The 16,531-nt window shown below is 48.4% G+C and overlaps 1 protein-coding gene across 2 annotated transcripts in view; it reads left to right on the forward strand.

Moving 5' to 3' along the window:
* GRID2 (glutamate ionotropic receptor delta type subunit 2) overlaps positions 1–16,531 on the forward strand; it is a 1,038,631-nt gene that overhangs the window by 324,856 nt on the left and 697,244 nt on the right. The window lies entirely within an intron of this gene.

A 16,531-nucleotide genomic window follows, 5' to 3' on the forward strand; every position in this document is an offset into this window, starting at 1 on the left:
CCACCAAACCCTACCCAGACCCCCCCCGCACACCCCCGCCAGACCCCCCCCCCCCCGCCCCCCCCGTCCCGCCCGAGACCCGGCCCCCCCACCTGCCTCGTCCCGGTCTTGCCTCCCCCCGCCCCCTGCTTGATCCGCCCTCCCCGCCCCCCCACCACGCCGACCTCGCCCACCCCCCACCCACCTCCCCCAGCCCTTCTAACCCCCCCACCCTGCCCCCCGTACTTGCTGCAGCCCCCTCCCCGCCCCCCTCGTCTGCCCCTGCCGCTCCGTCCCTCCCCGCTCCTTCCCCCTCCCCGCGCCCCCCCCGGCACTCTCGACTCCCCCTCCGCTCGTACCTAGGCGCCTATCCTAGCCTCCCCAACCCCCCCTCCGTCCTCCGGCACCCCGCCACCCGCGCGCCCCCTCGTCCCGACCGCTTGTCGCACCCCCGGCCCCGCCCCCCCACCAGGCCCGCCGTGGCCCCCTCATCCAACGCACCGTATTCCGCCCATGGTCCTGCGCCTCCCGCGGGCCCCCCCCCCACCCCGCCCGGCACATCCCACTCGCCCTTGCTCGCGGAACATCGTCTCCCACGGCCTTACCTCCTCCGCCCTGCACGGCGCCACCTTGGCACGCTCTCCGCCCCGCCCGGCAGCCCCAACCGAGCCACTTACCAGGCCTGCCGTGGCGCCTCCCGTCGGGTACCCCCCTACCCACCCGCACCCCACCCACCCGCCCACCTCACCGCCCACCCTCCCCGCCCGCACCGCCACCGCCCCCGGCATCCCGCCAACATCCCCCGGCCCCCTTGCCCCATCCACACTCGCCCTCGCCCACAGCCCGCCCCCCGTCACTGTCTCCTGCCCCCCCCGCACGGCACCGTCCCCCCCGCGCTACTGGCTACCCCCACCCGTACCGGACCTTGAGTAGTCAGCGCTCCCCGCGGTCCCCTCCCGCTACGCCATGCGGTAGCCCTGGCATCATCCCACCCCCAGGACAGCCGTATTCTGGTGGGGATTCTCTTCAGGAGAAGGACACTCCTGCCAGCCCCCATCTGAGTGCAGTGCAGCACAGGGTCCACTTCATCAGGTTTTCATTCAGACCATACAAGACTTGAAGCGTTTAATGAGGAAAGTTCCCACAGTAGTTTGAACAGGGAAACTCCTCATCTTTGGGGGTTGAAGTAGCAAGCTGATGGAAATAATACAAGGGAAAGGAGGGGGAGGGAAGGAGGGCCATCTGGGGGAGGTAACCTGCGAGGAAGGAAGAATGGCATGCCACAGAGGGGCATGGACACAGGACGACAGCAGGAGGGAGTGCACTGGCCGAGGCAGAGTTCAGACAGAAGCAGTTGAGGCAGCACCCATGCAGCATGGGTACTTGCCACTGCTGGGTGTTAACTAGCCTGCAAAAGCAAGATCCACCACAAGACCTTGCTGGAAGCTGCTGCCAGCTGCACTGGTGCCCAAGAACTGAAGTGATGCAGCAGGGTCTGGACGGCGGAGAGCTGGGGAGCAGGGCAACACCTCTCTTATCATCAGCACTGGGTCACAGACTCATGCCACTGGCCCCTGTGGCGACTTCTCCATCTGTGAAATGGAGAAAAATCCCCAACAACTGCAGATAGGGTCTGCATGAGAGAAATCAGAGGGACTGTAAGGCAGTAGGAGCTTTTCATACTATTGCGAGCAGGGTGCAGGGGACTTCTCACTGAAGCGGTCTACTCTTAGAAAAATACCACCAGACGCCCAAGTTACAGTTTGCGAAGGCACCACGACAACCATTGCCATGGGAGGACAAGAATCGTGGAGGATGGTGGATAGAAGGTTATGTAGACTTGATAGACTTTGAAGCCATATTTACCAACCTTGATTCTGAGGAAAAGTAGCGACCACATCTGAAGCACCAAACTCTCATGAGGACCTGGAAGAGACAGCAGTGGTTAGGTATTCCTTTATTAAATACTACGGAAGGTGTATGTGAGCTAGAAGCAAAAGGGACACAAAGAAGGAGAACCCGAGCACACATGAAGAATCGTCTGATTTCCCCACGTACAAGGACTAGGTGCATGAGGAAAATACACAGAGGAGAAGGCAGCAGGACCTGAGGCAACATATCCCATCAGGCCCACCCAGTGTCCTTCAAAGGCAGTCATGAGGACAGATTGCCTTTCTATAGAATACACAGAACAAGATCTCGAGGGCTGGAAAGACCTCAGAGGCTCAGCCAGGTTTTCCAATCCCCTTCCCATGGGCAGGGACAGCTGCCACACACCACAGACAGGATTGCTACACAGAGACCACCTCCAGCCTGGGCTGCACAAACCTCCAGGGAAGCGGCCTCACAAGGAACCCAGCTCTGGGACGAACCTGGTGCCAGTCTCAATCACCAACCCAACTCATAGGGGACGGAATATATCTTCCACAACATCCAATGAATGTACACCCACACACTAAAAAAATTGAAATCTAGCTTGGAAATCCCATCCCCACACCGCACAACGTGCCTGTCCGACTAAAAATAAAAGAAAACTGTCAACCTAGGCACTCCCTGCAGGGAAAAAGAAACACCTCAAAAGGTAAGTCCCCTCACCCAACTTTCTTTGGAGCCACCCATTTCAGACTCCATGGAAGGCACAACCAGAAGGTCGCCTGAGAGCCATTCTCCTCTCCCAGCAAAACTGCACAACCCACCCAACTCCATCGAGTCTGTTCAAGAGCTTGATGCAGCATCCAGCCCTCTAGCCTCATACCTCAAGGCACCTAATCTCTCGGACACCAAGTTCCAGCACCTCCCAGAGATCCTTCACTGACACAGGGGACTCACAGACACATCGAGGACAAACAAAGAACTCACCAGGTGTGAGTCTCAGCAAGCGAAAAAACAACAGGAGTAGACAGAGGAGAGAGAATCCCTCCCTGGCGCTGCTTGGCCACACTACTCTGTGCTGCAGGCCCAGACGCCCTGCTTGATCTCTCCCTAGGGCGGGCAAGTAGCTCACTGCATGGCTCCTGTTGAGCTGGTCTCAATAGTGAGAAAAAAAAGAAAAAAACGAACAGGCAACCGAACCACTGCAACCAAGAAGACCCGGCCCAGGCGCTTTCTTCTCCAGAGGCGTGGCTCTCGAACCAGACCAAGTCCCTGCCCAAGGGCCTCGATATCGAGTTGTCTGGGTTAAGCCAACTGACGCAACCAGCCGACAAGCAAGGTGTTGATCTGTGGAGACTACTAGTTAGTATGTGGATCTACCACCAAGACAGTGGCAAGAGGGGAAGAGAGCCTGGAACAAACAAAGTGTGGAAACGCGAAGACAAAACAGTAGGGAGGACACTGGACCGACTGAAAGACTAGAGGAAGGACGGAGTAGTCCTGGAGAAGGTTTACGCCTGGCGAAGAAAGGCCAGAGTGGGCTAATCTGAAAACTGTCTACAAATATCTGCAAGGGAGGGCTGCCAAGGGGAGGATGCAGCCAAAGGACTCTCTCATGGCCAAACCCAAAGAGACTAGAGAACAGAGGTAGGAGAGGGAAGGAACACGAAACAAGACAGCAGGAAAGATACCATCCCATACATGAGGGAGGAAAAATTACTATATGGTGTCAGGGATGCAGGAGACCCTGCGAGCAAAGGCTAAGCAACAGAAAGAGAGTCTGAATGAGACATCTCACACCTCAGAAGCATACCATTAAAACACAAAAGTACACGCCTCCCAGGACTGTGTCTAACCTGGGGTGGTACCTAAGTCTTGGCACCGTACCAGTGGCTCCTGCCGGCTTGCAGCGGTAGGACTTGAGCCATGCGGTGACTGTCTAGTGAAGTACCTCCAGCCCCTCACACAAGCCACACACCATCCAGCCCAGCACCAGACCGGCTGCTTCCAGTGACCATACACACTCACATGTCCTGATCGTGCACAGAGCGCAAAGCACTCTTGTTGTGGTTTATAGTTCTCTTAACAGACTAATACGCTCTGCATCACCTCTCGGTCTAGAGACTCAGGCATTTCGTGGCTAAGGTTCTTCTCCACTAGTCAAGCCGACACACGGGCGGGGGGGGGGGGGGGGGGGCGGGAGGGGGGGGTTGGAGGGTGGGGGGGAGTTGGCCTATGCTGCAGCCATCTACAGCTTCTCCCTCTGTGAAGCTTCCAGAGATGGGGAATCACAGACAGGAATGCGAAGTAGCCTCTGCAGGTGGGCCAAAGGACTCACAGGACCTAGTACCCACGGTCAGTGCAGCTCTGGGCTAGCATGAGTGGAGAAATCAGTACACAGGGGGCTGCTGCACAAAGGCGCAAAGACGTCACATGTATGGCAGGACGGCACCCAGTAATGGCGGCGTCCCACCATCTCCTGGTGTGAGAATTGCTTCAACAAGGAGAGAAGGAAAAACTTCAGAAGATTATTTTCCATTCAGGAGCAAGGAGCCAATCCCAGGGAGGTGGTAGAGACACCAACCGCTGGAGCTGTTCATGAAGTGAGTGGATGTCGGAGATCTCGTGGCCATCCGCAGTTGGGGACATTATGGCCTGACTGAGCGGAGAGCTATGCGAGGTGCGTATTGAATTACTCTTCGCTCTATCTTAGGAGGACTCTTTCTTCACCAACCTTAGCAGCTGACGTCTCTCTGATTCCTCTCAGAGCCTCACGCAACTGCTGGTCCACTTGTGTGCGTCCTGAAGCAGCAATTAGGGTACACGGAGATACATGGCGAGTCTAGACACTTCCACGTGGCGACAGGTGCGTCTTGCCAATACCGGACGGCACTTGTAGTAGTGCTATATGACCCTTGACAGCATTGACTCGTGGCTGGTGTGACCTGCGCCTGGATAGGAACCCTTCTGGCAGCGCCCTATCAGCACCCAACCAGTTGCAGATCTGTCTCAAGCGCAGTGGTGCGGCTCAGACTCAGCACTACAAAGTCAGATAGGAATACAGGAACTGGACACCACTTCATACTAACAATCAACACTCATCCCTCGACATGAGACGCAGGCAGCCACAAGCAGTCTGATCTCTGGGGTGTAAACATCCGTGATCTTAGCGTGTGATCTTTGCCACCAGCCGGGCTTGTAGACTGACAGAATCACTAGCAGTTTTGCCAGGCATCTGGTAGCTTCTCCTAGCTCAGTCGTCTGAGCCTGTGCATGCGTATTAAAGAACTGGTCTTCTCTTCTGCTACATATTTAAGTCTGTATGACGAACGGTGGTCTCGAACTGACAATGAGCGGGAAGTTAAAGAATGTAAGGCGACTTAACTGTCCTGAACTGCGGCATGGTAGACACAGTAAAGGCATATCCTACTGAGATTGAGCGGTACTCAATACACTTCCATTGGAGAAAGAGAAATGTTTAAGAACCACTACTCAAAACAAGGTTGGGGCAGTCAGGGTCTGAGTTTGCTTCCTTGCTGGGCTGTCTGGCTGCTGCTGCTTCTCTTCTGACTGAAGAAGTGTTCACTGACCTTGGTGAGCTAACAGTCTATCTGCTTCTTGACTCTCTGCCTTCTGCCAGGGGGGTCTGGGGAGGAGGACCCTTGGGAGGTCCCCTCAGAGGAAGTAAAGGGAGCTTGGTTGTGCTTTTCTGTTGGTTGTACATATTTGTAAATGTTGTGACTAGTGTCTATTTGTACACATTCATTGCATTTCATCATAGACTGCAGTGTTGCCTGTAAATACAGCTTGCATTTACTTCCAGACTGAGCTAGCATGGTCATTGTTGGTGTGGGACAGGGATTTCAGCTCTCACACTGTTGCAGTATTGAAGAGCTTCACTACTGACTTTCTTACAATAAAAGTTGCAACATCTCAACATGACCTGGAAGTGCTAGAGAGAGGTTTTGCTTAACCACAGTCATGTCTGTATGCTAATAACCATTGTAATATCTATTATCCTACCACCTTCTTCTGTTTGTGATTCATTCTTCCTGTACTTTGCATGATACATTTCAGAACATTAAGGTGCTTTTATTTTTAGATGCTCTGACTCACCATTGAAAGTGCTGTGATGATCCAACTGGACAGTGCAGGAAGGAGAATTTGGTGTCCCGTTCAGTGTCAGTACTACAAATTGAGGTTTTGGTTTTCTTTTTTTTATATTGGTAAAATACAATTGTGTAACACACTTTACAGAAAATAATGTGAGAATAAATAATGGAAGGGAAGGAGATTTAGTGTTCTGTGGACTTGTGAATACAGTTTTTATCAATGAATTAATTCTCAAATGAGTGGATCACAGGATCACAGATACCAGGATGTTAGGGGTTGGAAGGGACCACTGGAGATCTCTGAGTCCAACCCCCCTGCCAGAGCAGGACCAGAGAATCCAGCACAGGGCACACAGGAACACATCCAGATGAGGCTGGAAAGGCTCCAGAGAAGGAGACTCCACAACCTCTCTGGGCAGCCTGTTCCAGTGCTCTGGGACCCTCACAGTGAAGAAGTTCCTCCTCATGGTGAGGTGGAACCTCCTGTGCTGGAGTTTATATCCATTGTCCCTTGTCCTATTCCAGGGCACAGGTGAGCAGAGCCTGTCCCTTCCTGTCCCTGTCTCCCCTGAACTGGGGAGCCCAGAACTGGATGCAATATTCCAGGTGGGGCCTCACCAGGGCAGAGTAGAGGGGAGGAGAACCTCCCTGGATCTGCTGGACACACTCCTCTGAATGCACCCCAGGACCCCATTGGCCTTCTTGGCCACCAGGGCACATTGCTGTCCCATGCACAACTTGTTGTCCACCAGCACTCCCAGCTCCTTCTCCCCAGGGCTGCTCTCCAGCAGATCCCCTCCCAACCTGTCCTGCTGCAGTTTATTCTTCCTTCCCAGGTGCAGGACTCTGCACTCATCCTTGTTGAACCTCATTAGCTTCCTCTCTGCCCAGCTCTCAGTCTGGTCTCATTTATGCCTTGGACCTTCCACCCAATACTTTCTGAGATTGTTATCTGAGATAATAGTTTTGGTATCAAACTTTGGCTGCACACTTCTAGATGTTATTTGTAGCTCCCCATTTCTTATGCATTAGTTATTGCCCTTGTTAATGTTCTTAGAGATTTAAATAGAATCAAGGTAAATAAACTAAAAGAGAAATATCCAACTGGATCCATAGGCAAAAAACCACTGCTGTAAATTTCAGTTGCTGCTTTTCTTTTGTATACATCTTCAAAATCAGACAGAAATAGGACCTGGCACTGCTTTCTGTTGAGGCTGAGTTAATTTTAGCAGTGAAACTGCTCTTTTTCTATCCCCAAGAAGGCAGTCTTGTGTTCCTTCTGGATATGCATCATTTCCATTTAGACAGAATCTCAGCAGAGATCATCAGTTTCTCTTGTTCCAAGGAGAGCAAGAATTGGATGCTGGAATTCTGAGGTGACGGATGCAATACCCATCCTAAAAGTATGTCTGGGGTTCTCTTTCAGACTACCCAGGCAAAACCACTTACTTGCTTTACCATTTCTCTTTTTGATCTTTGAAGAAGATGTCTGTGTGTATTTGGTGAGAGTCTTATCTACAGTGTAGTGAGGAGCACAAAATAGAGAGAATTCTGATTTCAGGCATATTCAGTGTACCTGAACCTCCAAATGCTGTTCTCTCTGCATGAGTTTAAGCTTCAGACTTGGCTGGCTGAGTGATAATTGGATTCAGTCTCCTGTAAGGGGTTTCAGGAAAGGCAATTTTATCTTTAATTTCTAGCAGTAAGAAAAAGATCAGAAGGAAACAGCTTTTATGGCAGTGCCATGTCAGGATTCTCTGATGAAAGAGCTGATTTGCATTTGTGCTTAGTGTTCCAAAGCCCAGTGAATGCTGTGCTTTTGTGATGGTTTAAAACTCTCTTTTTAATTTTTCTTTGCAAAGTTCAAGCAGAGAAAGCAAAAGAGTGTAAATAAGGCACTATTGGGTGTAAGAAAGCAAAATACTGATTGTTCTAAACACTTCCATTGGATAGATAGAAATGTTTAAGAACTATTACCCAAAACAAAGTTGGGGCAGTTGGAGTGGGGAGTTTGCTTCCTTGCTGGGCTGTCTGGCTGCTGCTGCTTCTTCTCTTCTGGCTGGAGATAACACACTGAGCTTAGAGAGTTAAGTTAACAGCCTCCCTGCTTTTAACTAACTGCTTTTTGCCAGGGAGGTCTGGGGGGTAGGCCCCTGGGAGAGAGGCCCCTTGGGAAAGGCCCCTTTGGGGGAAGCAAAGGGAGCTTGGTTGTGCTTTTCTGTTGATTGTACACATTTGTAAATGTTGTGACTGGTGTCTATTTGTACACATTCATTGCATTGCATCATAGATTGTAGATTTCTTTGTAAATACAGCTTACATTTGCTTCCAGACTGAGCTAGCCTGGTTATTGTCAGTGTGGGACAGGGATTTCAGCTCTCACACTGATACAGCTTTCCTTTTAACATTGATAAAAATTAAAGGGATTGCACCAAATCACCTCTTACTAATTATTTGCTTTACAGGATCATAAATCTGTTTTGGTGTTACCACTTTGTAGTAAGATAGAGCCCTGAAAATACAGACCTATAGATAAGGCTTTGCTCAGGTCCAGGTAAATGACATCAGTAGCTCACCCCTCTTTGATTAATATTGTGACCTGTTCAGAGAAGGCCACCATGTTTGTCAGGCAGGATTTGCCCTTGGTAAACCCATGCTGACTGTACTCAATCACCTCTTCACTGTTCTTCTGTCTCAGTAGTGCCTCCAGGAGGATCTGCTCCATGATCTTACCAGACACAGAGGTGAGACTGACTGGCCTGTAGTTCCCTGGTTCTTCCTTCTTATCTTTTTTGAAAGTGGGAGTTATATTTCCCCTTTTCCAGTCTGTGGGGACTTCACCGATTCAGACTGGACATAAGGAAGAAGTTCTTCCCCATGAGAGTGGTGAAAGCCTGGAATGGGTTGCTCAGGGAGGTGGTTGAGGCTCCATCCCTGGAGGTGTTTGCGGCCAGGCTGGATGAGGCTCTGGCCAGCCTGATGTAGTGTGAGGTGTCCCTGCCCATGGCAGGGGGGTTGGAACTGGATGATCCTTGTGGTCCCTTCCAATCCTGACTGATTCTATGATTCTATGACAGATTGTGGTGGGTTCAAATCAGCCCCCCAAGCAATTTGGAGAAACTTACCCCTCCAAAAATAAATCTCCAGACTAGCTCAGAAGGTTTGGGAAGCAAACATCTATTTACAGGCAAACTAAGCTCTGGAAATATGAAATGCAATGGATATGCACAAAACATACAATAGATGTACAATTGATAGATATTTCTAATTTATAAACAGCACAGAAACTCCTCAGACCCACCCTGGATGGATCCAGGAGGATTTTCAGTTCCTCCCCTACTCCCTCCCTTCTTCCTGTTACCTCACATAGGGGTCAAAACAGAGATCCCCTGGCAAGGCCAAGGGACGGAGAAAAGAGAAAGAGAGGGAGGGGGAGAGGGAGAGGGAGGGGGAGAGGGAGGAGGAGAGGGAGAGGGAGAGGAAGATGGAGAGGGAGAGGGAGAGGGAGAGGGAGAGGGAGAGGGAGGGGAAGAGGGAGAGGGAGAGGGAGAGGGAGAGGGAGAGGGAGAGGGAGAGGGAGAGGGAGAGGGAGAGGGAGAGGGAGGGGGAGAGGGAGGGGGAGAGGGAGAGGGAGGGAAGTTGCAAGTAGAAGCAGTAGAAGAAAAGAGAGCAAGAACTATTTATGCCTCTGCTCTATATCCCATTAGCAAGCCAATGAATTCTATAGTCCTTAGCATTATTTTCCTTCTGTATCTTATTTTTTTGTAATCTTATTTTACTTTCAGTGAGGGACTAGGCTAAATTTCCCCCTTCCAACTGTAACATAGATGTAGCCTTCTATTGCCCCTAAAAAGCTTAGGGCTCTTTTCCCAAATATTACATTAAACAGCTAAATAATAACCTAGGTTAGAATTAAATATTGGTTCTGGTTTATGCTTTTCCACTTGTACTCTGTGGTAGTAGACACTGAATCACCTTAAGGAAATCAATGTCTTCCTAAGAAAGAAAAAAATAGGGAGGTTTACCTGTAGGAACTCTCAGAACCATTTGCAGCAGTGCAGGTAATGCATAGAGCTGCAAGCCTGACTTGGCACGGCCCTAACCCACACACCAATTAACATCACCCCATCCTTTGGCACCAGCCATATGGTGCCTTCTGGCATTCAGAGTCGCTTCAACTTCCAGGTAACCTGGACAGTGGCAGACATTAAAAATGTAGGCAGCTTTTCTCTCATCGTATTTCCCTGTGATGTGCAATTTTAGGATAATGTGGTAAGGTGCATCCAAAATGTTTCATCCCTGACTGCACTTTTCTTGTCCCTGTTCCTACAGCTGCTGTAACTGGGGTGAGATGACCTTGGCCAGTTCTCAGCCACCCACCCAGCTATGCTTTCAATGACCTGTCTTGATGGGTGTGGTGGGCTGAAATTGCCCCCCCCCCCGCAAAATAAAATTGCCAGACCAGCTCAGTTGGTGTGATGGTTTTAAGACTGTCTTTTTAATTTTTCTTCACAAAGTTTGAGCAGAGAAAGCAAAGGAATGTAAATAAGTCACTGTTGTGTGTAAGGAAGCAAAATAATGATTGTTCTAAACACTTCCATTGGAGAGAGAGAAATGTTTAAGAATCTCTACTCAACACAGAGTTGGGGCAGTCTGAGTCAGACTCAGCTTGCTCGCTGGGCTTCTGTCTGCTTCTCCTTTTCTGGCTGAAGATAACACACTGACCTTGGTGAGCTAAATTAACAGCCTCTCTGCTTCTTGAGTCTCTGCCTTCTGCCAGGAGGGTCTGGGGGGACTCCTTCTGGTCTGGGGTGGGCAGAGGCCCCTTGGGGGAAGCAAAGGGAGCTTGGTTGTGCTTTTCTGTTGATTGTACATATTTGTAACTGTTGTGACTAGTGTCTATTTGTACATATCCATTGCATTGCATCATAGATTGTAGATTTACCTGCAAATACAGCTTGCATTTGCTTCCAGACTGAGCTAGCCTGGTTATTGTCAGTGTGGAAGGAGGATTTCAGCTCTCACACTGTTACAGCTGGAAGCAAATGAAGGTCTATTTACAAGCTAAACTACAATCTAGAAATAGGAAATGCAATGAATATGTACAAAATAGACAACATTTACATATGTTTACCATTTATAAACAGCACAAGAACCCCCCTGGACAAAATCAGGAGGCTACCAACAGCTTCCTCCTCTTCCCCCCACCCTTTTCCCCTGTACATGGGACAAGACAAAGAGAAGAGCAGAGAGTAGCTGTTAGTACTTAGCCACAACAAGAATGCAGCCAAGGTCAGCAACAGCCAAGCAAAAGCCACCAGCTGGTATCTGCTAGAGGGAGGAAGCCAAAAAGAGCAAGACTTAGTTTGCACAACTAACTTCATGTTAGTTATCAGACCAAAGGGATTATTTGGACCTTATCATTATTTTCCCTTTTACACCCAGTGGTAACTCATTTACATTCTACCACTTTTCTAGTCAACCTGTGTAAAATTTCCCTAAGCATCAGCCTAAAACTGCCACAATGAGCCAGGGAGGAAATGAGATGGAAAAACTTGTGGGTTGGGAGTATGACAGGGGGATTGCTCACCACTTAGTGTTGGGAGAAACAGGCTCAACCTGGAGATAACTTGTTTAATTTCTTGCCAATTAAAATAGATCTTGTGAGTGATAAACAAGCCAACAGACTTAAACAGCACTTCCTCCTGATTTCCCAGGTTCAAATTCAGACCTTCATCCTCAGATCCTCTGTCCCTATGCTGAGTAGTGCAGGGCAGTGAGGTTTGGGGGAGTATCATGTAGTATCTTGCTCTTCATATCTTATGAGAAGATATTTCCTTCTGAAAAACATTTTGCTTCTGAAATGTCTTCTTCAGCCTCAGAGGTCTTGGAAATTCCCTTCAGAATTTGACAGGACAGAGTCTGGAAACTGTGATGAAAGGCAGTAGTTTGGTATTTGAAATTGAAATGAATGAGTTTTGAGCATCATGTTGCATAATAAAGCAAATCCTGCAGCAGGACAGGTTGGGAGGTAGAGCAGCCCTGGGGAGAAGGACCTGGGAGTGCTGGGAGCCAACAAGTTCTGCATGGGACAGCAATGTGCCCTGGTGGCCAAGAAGGCCAATGGGATACTGGGGTGCATGCAGAGGAGTGTGTCCAGCAGATCCAGGGAGGTTCTCCTCCCCCTCTACTCTGCCCTGCTGAGACCTCACCTGGAATATTGCATCCAGTTCTGGGCTCCCCAGTTCAGGGGGGACAGGGATCTGCTGGAGAGAGTCCAAGGGAGGGCTATGAGGATGCTGAAGGGACTGGAGCACTGCCTGGGGAGGAGAGGCTGAGAGCCCTGGGGCTGTTTAGTCTGGAGAGGAGAAGGCTGAGAGGGAATCTGATCAATGTCTATCAATATCTGAGGGCTGGGGGTCAAGAAGGAGGGGACAGGCTCTGCGCAGTTACACCCTGGGATAGGACAAGGGGCAATGGATGGAAACTCCAGCACAGGAGCTTCCACCTCAACACGTGGAGAAGGAACTTCTTCACTGTGAGTGTCCCAGAGCACTGGAACAGGCTGCCCAGAGAGGTTGTGGAGTTTCCTTCTCTGGAGACTTTCCAGCCCTGTCTGGATGTGTTCCTGTGTGCTCTGTGCTGGATTCTCTGGTCCTGCTCTGGCAGGGGGGTTGGACTGGAAGATCTCCAGAGGTTCCTTCCCACCCCTAACATCCTGTGAGCCTGCCTTACCTGTTATTTCTGCCTCTGTCTTCTGAGTTCTCTCTTGAAGGAAATGCCTGTGGATTGATCATTTTCCCCCTTTCTTTGTCAGCTGTACTTTTTTTTTTTGTTTGTTTTTGTTCATATCTGATCCTTTATCTGTCAATCAGAATGGCATGAACTAGTTCATATAGTTAACTTTGGGGGTTTTATTTTTTTTCAATAAGTAAAAGAGTTTCTGTCACAAATAGTATTTTCAACTAACATTCACTGCTCAATTTTATCCCCCCCAATTCGTCTATTCCTAGTGTTAAACTAGATGAGTGCTTCAACAAGTAATAATTTGAAAGCATTAATCCACAGCTCTGGATCTAAATTCAGGATTCCACGATAGTTTAATTTCCAAGAGATAATGAGGTTGCCCTTTTCTCACATGTCTTTAGTCTAACATTTTTTCTGCAACTCAGTGTGTGAAGGAAGCAAATGGTCACTTTGGCTTCAATGGAAAGATACTAATGTCTAGAATTCTTCATGATTCCTCTATATGTTGTCAGGTTCCCACATTTTTCCTTTGAGTTTCTTCCACAGGCTTCAGAATAGTCATCCTTACCCTCTCTGTCTTAAGAGAGCAAGCTTTTATTTTTCCCATCCAGCCAGTGCATTCTATACTATCAGCCGCAGACACAGTGTGAACAGCCTCAGTTTGCTTTAATCACAGCTTAGCCACTGATGTGTTGCCTCGTAGACTTGAAATGGACTTTATCATCTTATGTACCTTTTAAGCTCGCTTGACTTGAAACCCACCCTGCAAACTTGCTATTTTTGATTGGTGTTCCAGCTCTGCCCTCTTCTCCTACCCCAAGAAGCCTTTACCTTCTTACCATTTAAACTTGCTTGACTTGAACATAGAAGATTTCACCTCAACATGAGGAGAAACTTCATCTCAGCATGATTTCAGCTCAACATGAGGAGAAACTTCTTTGCAGTGAGGGTGACAGAGCCCTGGAACAGGCTCCCCAGGGGGTTGTGGAGTCTCCTTCTCTGGAGACTTTCCAACCCCACCTGGATGCATTCCTGTGCAGACTCCCCTGGGTGATGCTGCTCTGGCAGGGGGGATGGACTGGATGATCTCTGAAGGTCCCTTCCAACCTCTGATGTACTATGAGACTGTGATAATGTGACTTGAAACCCATCCTGCAAACTTGCTATTCTTGATTGGTGTTCCAGTTCTGCCCTCTCATTCTACCCCACTAACAGCCTTTACCTTCTTACCATTTAAGCTTGCTTGACTTGAAACCCACCCTGCAAACTTGTTGTTTTTGATTGGTGTTCCAGCTCTCATCTCTTCTTCTACCCCACTAGCAGCCTTTAGCTTCTCAACCCCTTGAAGTTTCAGCATTCATGTTAAATAGCTGTGACCTGAGACTTGCCTGAATGCAGATGATTTCAGCATGTTTTCTTTGGGAGCACACATGGTGCTGAAGAGCAGGACCTGATTTTTATTTTCTGTAGCATGACTGTCATGAATCAGAACATGGAAAAAATCAGATGTAGTCAGAAAGAGACACATGGAGCTATTTTTGTATTCAGCATGACAGTGTGGCTAACACTGTGTTCTGAATCAAACCACAAAGATTGAAACCAGCCTCTTTATTTTCCTATGGAATTAGTAGGTGGCATGGGAGGTTGGACAGACCAATTGTTTCCTTGTCCTCCCTCCCCATTGCACTGCTGCTGTGACCTCCTCTCACAGAAGCACAAAAATCAACTCTCCTCTCCAAGAAAAGAAAAAAATAAACTAGCAAACAAAAGAACCACAAAACTACCAAAACACAACCAACAACAACAAAAAAAAAAAACAACAACAACCAAACAACACCACACACAAAAAGCAAACAACAACAACAAAACAAGCAAACAAACAAAAAAACAAAACCCCAAACAAAAACCCCCAATCTAAACCCCAATTCCCAACTAACAGATTATAAAATAGGAAAACCCAGTGCTGATCTATTCTGTATTCCAGGTAATTACTTCCAGAGTTCACCTCAGTTGAGTGAGAGATGTCAGTTGTTGCCAATGTTCTGAGAATCAGAGATTGGACATGGTGATTTTAATTGGCATTTCCTTTCTTTCAGCTGCACCACTTCAAGGCCAGAAGTTTTGTGCCAGTATGGTAGAAAATTTGTTTTAACTTCTTTTTTCCTTGGGGTTTTATTTCCCTGTGTCCATGCAACACAAGAGAACAACAGAGAGCCAGGAGGATGATCTGGTGACTTGAGCATCTCCCCTGTGAAGAGAGCCTGAGAGCCCTGGGGCTGTTTAGTCTGGAGAAGAGAAGGCTGAGAGGGGATCTGATCAATGTCTATCAATAGCTGAGGGGTGGGGGTCAAGTGGAGGGGGCCAGGCTCTTTTGGGTGGTGCACAGCAGTAAGTCAAGGAACAATGGAGACAAACTTGAACAGAGAAGGTTTCAGCTCAACATGAGGAGAAACTTCTTTCCAGTGAGGGTGGCAGAGCCCTGGAACAGGCTGCCCAGAGAGGTTGTGGAGTCCCTTCCAACCTCTCATGTACTGTGAAGCTGTGATACCATGAGTTCCCTGAAACTATTTCAGTGTTTCAAGCTAAGCATGTATTTAATCATTGTTGCTTTATTAGAGTTGTAAATTATGAGCTGTTCTGAACCCTCCTAGAATTAAAGATGCAGGCTAATTACAAACTATATGAATAAGAGAAGTAAAAAAAAAAGGCTTTTTGCATTATTTTGTATACTGGTAAATGGCACAGGTATAATTTCACTGCAATCAATGGAAACCACACATTTCCCTACCACATATAAACCCTGAGGTTGATTACCATTATATTGAACTTACACTAATCAGTGTGAACCAAGAAGGGCTTTAATATCAGATGAAGGTTTACAGCAATTATCCTTTTCTTTACTTTTTTTTTTTCTTTTTATTTTTTCCAAACAAAAAGGCAAATACAGGTAGGGCCAGAAATGGGTGTTCACCCACAGCACATAAAACAAGTGCTTGGAAAAAAATAATATGTATTTTAACAGCATTTGAATGCTGCTATTTGCAAAGATTTCAAAGAAAACTTTGTGTCTTTTATCTTGGAGATTTCTCCTGGGCAGTCACAAAATAATTGAGTCACCCTTTTAACTCCATTTATACTTCCAGTGGTCTCTACTAAGAGTTTATCCTTCCCAGAATTCAGCAAAAGCAAAATGAACTTCCACATACTTAAACTGGGGAAAATTCCAGGTTAAAATCAGATCAGCACATGTCAGTAGAGGGTAAATATGTTACCTTAGTATTGGTTTTTCAATCTTATATACTGACAGCTCTAAGGCTGCATGTATCACAGCATCACAGTACATTAGAGGTTGGAAGGGACCTCAAGAGATCATCAGGTCCAACCCCCCTGCCAGAGCAGGAGCACTTAGGGTAGACCACACAGGAATGCATCCAGGTGGGTTGGGAAAGTCTCCAGAGAAGGAGACTCCACAACCTCTCTGGGCAGCCTGCTCCAGGGCTCTGGGACCCTCTGGAAAGAAGTTTCTCCTCATGTTGAGATGAAATCTTCTATGTTCAAGTTTGTGACCATTGTTCCTTGGCTTATTGCTGTGCACCACCCAAAAGAGCCTGGCCCCCTCCACTTGACCCTCACCCCTCAGCTATTGATAGACATTGATCAGATCCCCTCTCAGCCTTCTCTTCTCCAGACTAAACAGCCCCAGGGCTCTCAGTCTCTCTTCCCAGGGGAGATGCTCAAGTCCCCTAAGCATCCTCCTGGCTCTCCCTTGGACTCTCTCCAGCAGGTCTCTGTCTCTCTTGACCTGGGGAGCCCCAAACTGG

Source organism: Indicator indicator, chromosome 8 (genome assembly GCF_027791375.1).
Source record: "Indicator indicator isolate 239-I01 chromosome 8, UM_Iind_1.1, whole genome shotgun sequence".
Taxonomy (NCBI): Eukaryota; Metazoa; Chordata; class Aves; order Piciformes; family Indicatoridae; genus Indicator; species Indicator indicator.